This window comes from Pinus tabuliformis, chromosome 8 (assembly GCF_031772625.1).
Source record: "Pinus tabuliformis cultivar Carrire ecotype Pingquan chromosome 8, CPIR1, whole genome shotgun sequence".
NCBI classification, from domain to species: Eukaryota; Viridiplantae; Streptophyta; class Pinopsida; order Pinales; family Pinaceae; genus Pinus; species Pinus tabuliformis.
Window position 1 is genome coordinate 1,376,443,801 of NC_142294.1, and position 6,990 is coordinate 1,376,450,790.

Below are 6,990 nucleotides of genomic sequence, written 5' to 3' on the forward strand. Positions count from 1 at the left end.
ACAGTTGCAGATCTGATTCGTGTTGCAGCTGATCAGAGGACAACAATAAGAGAATATTGTAGCCTTTATTCAAAGATCTCGTTTGAATAAATCTAAAGGAAAAGTTACTTCACAAGCACTTATCAATATAGAGAAATCATTAACTTCTCAAGCCCTCATATTTCTCAACACTTATGAATTTCATTTCATGCCTTGGAGTTTTAAGGCATTTTCCACTTTTTGAAGACTTTTTGTATCTATATAATTATGAATGCACTAATACTTTTAATGGTTAGAATGTTTTATTGGAAACATCATATTAGGGTTTTTTTTGGTTAAAAAATAAAAATAAAAAAATAAAAAGAGAAAAAAATTATGCAATAAGAGATGGTGCATAGAGCTAAAATCACAAGAAACTGAAGAGCAAAAGTTTAAGAGACAACGAGAGGTTTTTGTGTGAGAAACCTCAAATTAATATTGAAAATTATATATGTGATACATGTAAAATTCCATCCATATCTTGTTTGTCTTATTGTATTATATGGATGTGAATTTTGGCGTTACAACATCTTTAATTAATGAGGTACAAAGATTGAAAAAATGCAAAAGCATTTGATAACTTATAATCTTAAAATCAAAATCTCGACACACTTTCCTATTCTTCTCAATAAGTGAGCCTCCCCCCATTAAAAGTATAGCTCTAACTAGGTATTTAATGTACATGCAGAAGAGAATTAACATGAAAGCTATGAGGCATTTTACACTTTATTTCAAGGTTAAGTCTAAGAACTGTCTAAAAAAAACTAGATTGTGTAAAATTATTGAAAAAACATGTAACCTAAATTGATTGTATCTTTTTTGGAATATAGTTAAGATAGGCTCCTAAGATTGAGAGGATTCCTCTCAACATTCTCCAAATATATTGTAGAGGAATTATCTCTTGAAAAATAAATATCTTTCCTTCACCAAAATGAGTAGGGATGTAATGCATTTGTGAGGCAAGCTAGGAAAGTCGTGAGCTTCATAATTAAATAAAAGTTTGTTTGTGAGTAATATGTGGGTGTTGTTGGAGTTTAATTTTGTTTAGTTGTATCATTTTGATATCAAAGCCATTTTAGGATTGTGAGAAGATAGTGTATCATTGTGTTGTTGTAGAAATTGAAGATAACATGATTTGCAGCACTACATAAGGATGAACACTATTGAGTCAGGGAAGATAATGAATGATCAACCATAATGCAATGAAACAAATGGATAATTAGCTAAAGTAATTGGAAAGAGGAAGTTTTTTGAGAAGGAGAGCAACCCAACGTTTGAGAAGTGCTTAACAACCCAACATTTGAGAAGGAAAGCAACCTGGTGTTTGAAAAGGTCATATTGATGGAAAGAAGATTGATTGAAGGGGGCTAAAATTTGGATCTCTCATACATTGTAATAATGAAGAAGTAGGTGAAAATGGGAGCAATGAAGTTATGACAAGCTATAATGTCATTATCTAGATCCCTACAGTTGCTATTGACTCCTTTGATACCATGATTCCTTAGATATTAAGTTTTGATATGAAAGAATTAATGTGAAAAATATCATTGAACAACTCATGTGTTTTGTTTTTCTCCTAACCATGGAAACAAAATTGTTGTCGGGGAGAAAGATTTCAACTTTAGGATTCTACATGAGAGAGTAGGAGAGGTCAAGATCCCCATTCACATATGGTAATTGAAATGAAGATATTTTGTTATTTTTATTGTTGGGCATTTGTTCATTTGTTTAAGGTTTTTAAGGTCAATTTGAAAATTGGAAGTAGGTGGACCTTGGGGGTTTTGAGACATTTAGGGGCTTATGAATTTCATTTCATACCTAAGAGGTTTTGAGGCATTTTCCGCTTTTTGAACACTGTATTTATGTAATTATGAACACAATAATCCTCTAAAGGGCTAAAAGTATTTTTTGGAACATTATTCTTAGGGTTTTCTTGTTAAAAAAATAAAAAATAAAAAATTAAAAAGAAATAAATAAATGAGAGATAAAATATTGAATAAGAGATGGTGCATCGAGCTAGTTGATCCAAAGGAGCAAGAATAGGTTGAGGAAGACCAACAATAAACCAAATTTTAGTTGGAGAAGTAGCATGCATATGAAAAAGATTGGATGCAATGGAGATGAAACAAAGTAGAGGCGTTAATACTAGAAGCATCAACAACCAAAAAGAGTCTTCAAAATAAGAGAATGCTGAAGTTGAATAAGAAAATCAAGCATAAAGAATGATTAAGATAATTGCAAGATTTAACACCACCAATTTAGGAAGTGCCTTTGTACGAAGTCAACTTAAATGCTAAATTATTGATTGATTAGATAAGTGCCATGGATAAATATTTTGACTATGAGAATGTAGCTGAGGAGTGGAAGGTGAAATTTGTGGTGACCATATTAAAGGGACATGCCTCACTATGGTGTGACAGTGCAAGTAAAACAGAGGAACAAAGGCAAGAAGAAGATTACATCTTGGACCGAATGGTGGAAAAATTAAATGGTAAATTTGTACCCCAATATTATTTGCTAAATCTCTTTATACAAATGCCAAAGCTTTTAAGCAAAAAAAATGTCTATAAAAGAGTACAAAATATTTTTATAAGATATAAGTATAAGGGTTAGTCATGTAGAAGAAGGCATTAAAAAGGTAGCTAGATATATAAATGGTTTAAGATATGTAATCCAAGATGAGCTAAGTATTTTTCCTCTAGGAATTGTTTAAGAAGCATACCAAGTAGCTCTCAAGGTGGAAGAGAAATTGACAAGTAACAAAGTAAAAGAGAAGAAGAGCAAAGTATAATGAGAAGCAACTTGGATATATAAACAATGATTTTGATGGTTGAAGATGGGCTTTAGAAGACCAATGAACAAATTTGCTAAATAAAACATGAAGAAAATATGTTAACGGTTTTTTTTTTGTTCATTAGACTTCTAAAGCTCATCCCCAACAACTTGTTCATAAGAAAGAGATATTTGAGCTCTTGGGAGCAAGTGAGTAGCTTGATATGACGAAAATCTAAATTTCCCAACCTAAGAGCACATTTCAATCAATATGTGTCATGACTCTACAACATGAATCCCTCTTACATGTTGATTTAATAAAGTTGCAACATGATGCACACAAAATTGTGTTAAGAAACCTACCGCATGAGTGTGATGGACAAACAACTCCTTTATAAATCACTCTAAAATTCCAAAACCTTCATCTTTACAACCATTTATATGACTCTAGGGCCTTATATTCCTTGTCTTTGTTAGTCATGGAAAAGTTGGGGTTAGACATCAAAACACATTATGAAGATATATTTTCTCTTAACACTAAGAAAGCCCAACATGGAAGGAGTTATGTTACTATATTAAGCTTGATAATGTGGCTAAGTATCCAGCCTTAGTCTTGGGATTGCATATTGAAAGAAGAATGGACATTAAAAATTTGAAAATTTTAGTGCGTATTAACCTAATAGTGAAAGGCAAAGGAATTTACAAAACCAACCACCTAAAATTACGAAAATATATGCATAGGTTTTGGGATATGCTTAACAACTTCTTTGATGTTTTCAACATTTCTATTGTGTGAACCTTATATTACCATGATTGGGTCATCTCTTTAAATCCCTTTATTAGTCCCACTTGCCTCACCTAAAAAAATAATACTATTGTTTATAGAGAAAAGAACCATAGGGATATCAACTTGGCAAAGTTGTTGAATTATTTAACCTCCTAAATACATGTTATACTCCATTAGAGTCATGGAGAGGCTTACTATTTTGGACAAAGATCCTAATACAAACAAGCAACCTAATCAACCCTTTACTAATAAGATGGGGACCATAAAAACATCTAACTAAACACCAATTTCACCTCTATGATATGATCCTTCTAAAATAATTATTTTAGTGGAATGATATCCATTTTAACGCCTTCTATGGAACAAAAATACCTAAAGTCGAGGCCTGCAATCTAGAAACAGAGGAAAACCCTTAGTTTGTTGGAGAAAAATATCTACTATTTAAGTACTCTAAAGTTGGAAATTGAGGATGTAAAAATGTCTCCCTGACCTTACAAATCTGGAAGTCCTAAATGCTAACATGAACATTCACCAAAAGTTGGAAATTGAGGATGTAAAAATGTCTCCCTGACCTTAAAAATCTGGAAGTCCTAAATGCTAACATGAACATTCACCATCTAGTTTGGCTGATGGAGTTAGACGTGAGTTACAACTAGAACTCCATCCTGCCGGATTCCTTTGGGGTTTTGGAAACGTTGCAAATATTGAGGTTACAAGGGAACCCTCTAGCTTTGCCTCCGTGTGAAATATTAGAAAACTGCAGAGAAGCGGTATTGATGAAAAATAAGCATATCCAGTGGAATAGTACACATCGTTTAAGTGGTAGGTTTGAATGCCTGACTGGGGTGAATGGGCGCTATGTCATGTACTGGTAAACATGGTAATGTCTCAGGTCCTCGCTCCCTTGCTGCCATTAGTCTCCTCGGCACCAACACATAACTCTCATTATCGAGGAATTGATTATTAACAATGAACCAAAGTAGATTGAGGTTTCAGGATACATCAGGGTGAAAGCGTCCAGGAATGGTTATACTCTCCTCGGCCCGACGAAGTTGCAATGTGAGAGCATAATTATTTAACTGTAAAGTCCTTAGCTGCTCTTCACTTTGTGATAAAACCTGCTTCACACGCTGCAATTCATGGCTTCTTTCCTCATGCTCTTTGTGACGTTGATGTTGTATGGCTACTGCTCGGTTGAGAATGCTATTATCACGAGAAAGACTTTCTATTTGCTCCTTCATCACAACATTTTGCTTTTACAAGTTTTCAGCATGAATAGAATCACTTCTTGTGCTATTAACTATGGTTTTTTCAAGTGCCTCCATTGATTTTGAAACACGTGATCTTGCATCATTCATATCTGTTGAATTCTGCATCTCTCGCAAAAGAAACTCCACCCAGTCATAACCATTAACTGGAATGACGGCTGCTGCATGTGGATCTGGACTTGGATCAGCGGGACTCGTGGAGGGAGAAAAAGTGAGTGTCGAATTACAAGGGCAGAACCTCTTGGAAGTGGTTGGCTGTGTAATTTCTGCATCTTCTTCACAGGAACATGGTTTCGCTTAAATCTCTCCTACGTCTCCCTTCGTATGTATTGCCAGTATAACTAAAAACAAAATGGCGAGTCCAAAAAAAGCACAGAATCGAATTTGGTGTTTGTGCATAAGGTTACGAGATAAACTTTACTCACCAAAGATTTCGGTAAGTTGAACAATATATAAACACTCTCATACACACATATATATGAAACAATACACATGAATGAGTATATGAATATACACATGAATGAATGAGTACTTTTTTTAGTCTTTGCCTCGGGCATATCAGGGACTATAGCGTTCCATCGAAAGTTTGACTACCTATTAATTCATCAGTTGACCTGTTTTTTTTTTGGGTTTTTTGTATTTTAACCAAAGTTTAATCGTAACAATTTTATTCACTGAAATTTTAGCCAAAGTTTTAAGTTCTACCTCTTATTACAGGCTTCACGTGGCACTATGCAAGAAAATTGTGGCAATACCATTTTATTCAAAGTTATGTGATTTTATATATAGTTACCAATTTTTTATATCAAAGTTTTTGCAATTTATTTATATCAAAGCTTTTGAACTATTTTATGCAAAGTTTTTAAGCCTCCACTTTCAGTGGCAGCTGCATGCCACCTGCATGTTCTTTAGGCCACTTGTCACCTCCTCTATCTCCTGTCCCGTCTTCATTCCACACAATACACACAATAAGCAATACATGCAATATATGTTTCCTCTGCTTCATTTGTCTTGCCCCTCCATGCTCATGTTAGCCCAGTGTTCTCTGCAATAGTTGAGCTTACAGTTAATGCTATTCTTATATGAACTTGCAGCTCCATAGCATAGAGAATTGTCATGGGTTCGATCTCTCGACCTTTGAAGGCGCTCTTTTAGTGTAGAGAAGTCTCCGACAAACCAACTTGAAGGCCAAGGAAATCGGCGATACCATTCAGAAATGGGGGCACAAGTTACAGCTGGTGAAGCGGAGAACCGATGCAGCCATGGCTCCTATGCTACCAAAGCGTACAGAATCCCCAATTTAAATGAATGCATACATGGGGCAGTTGGGCCGGCGCTAAGAATCCTCGAGGCCATGATTTTGATCAGAGAACTCAAAACTGCCCTCATGGGCGATCCCAGGGACAATCTCAAGGGTTATTTGGATGCTGCCCTTAGGATGGAGGGCTATTTGAGTTTTGTTTTGGAGAATAGGCCTCTGGCAGTGGGTTGCTAGAGGAGGTCGTTTGAGTTTCGAACCCGAGTCCGATGGTGGACAAGTACACAATCCGCAGATTGTAGGGCTGTATTGGAGGCCTGGGAAGCAAAGGCAATCTAGATGATGGTGGGGAGCTGCTAGATATTGCAGTGAAGAAGCTCGAGTCCTCGTTCATGTAGATTCTGTTTCAGAACAGCCTGCCGAGGGATCTCAAGGTAAGCAGTGAATTCTTACAATGGTTGTAACGATGGGAAAGCAAGTGCGCTTAATGAAAGTTCAACAATATACTAACCCGTTCCTGTATATGAATGCAATATCCAGCTAGATTTCCTTTTTCTAGATGTTTCAACCTGCACCACAAGAACAGATAATGATTGAAATAAAGATTGAGGAGATATAGATAAGAGAGAAACCCCCTAATAATATAGAACTAAGCATCTTGAAACTATGATGCAAAGGATCTGGATAAGCAAGCACACCAAGCAACCTTTACCATGAGTAGAACAAGCATAGACATGCGAAAAATTGAGATTGAAACCATGACGCAAAGGATTTGGATAAGCAAGCCCACCAAGCAACCTTTACCAGGAACAAAACAAGCATAGACATACAAAAAAATGACACAAAGACAAACACAAAGTAACGAAAAATTGAGGTAAGTCAGTGAC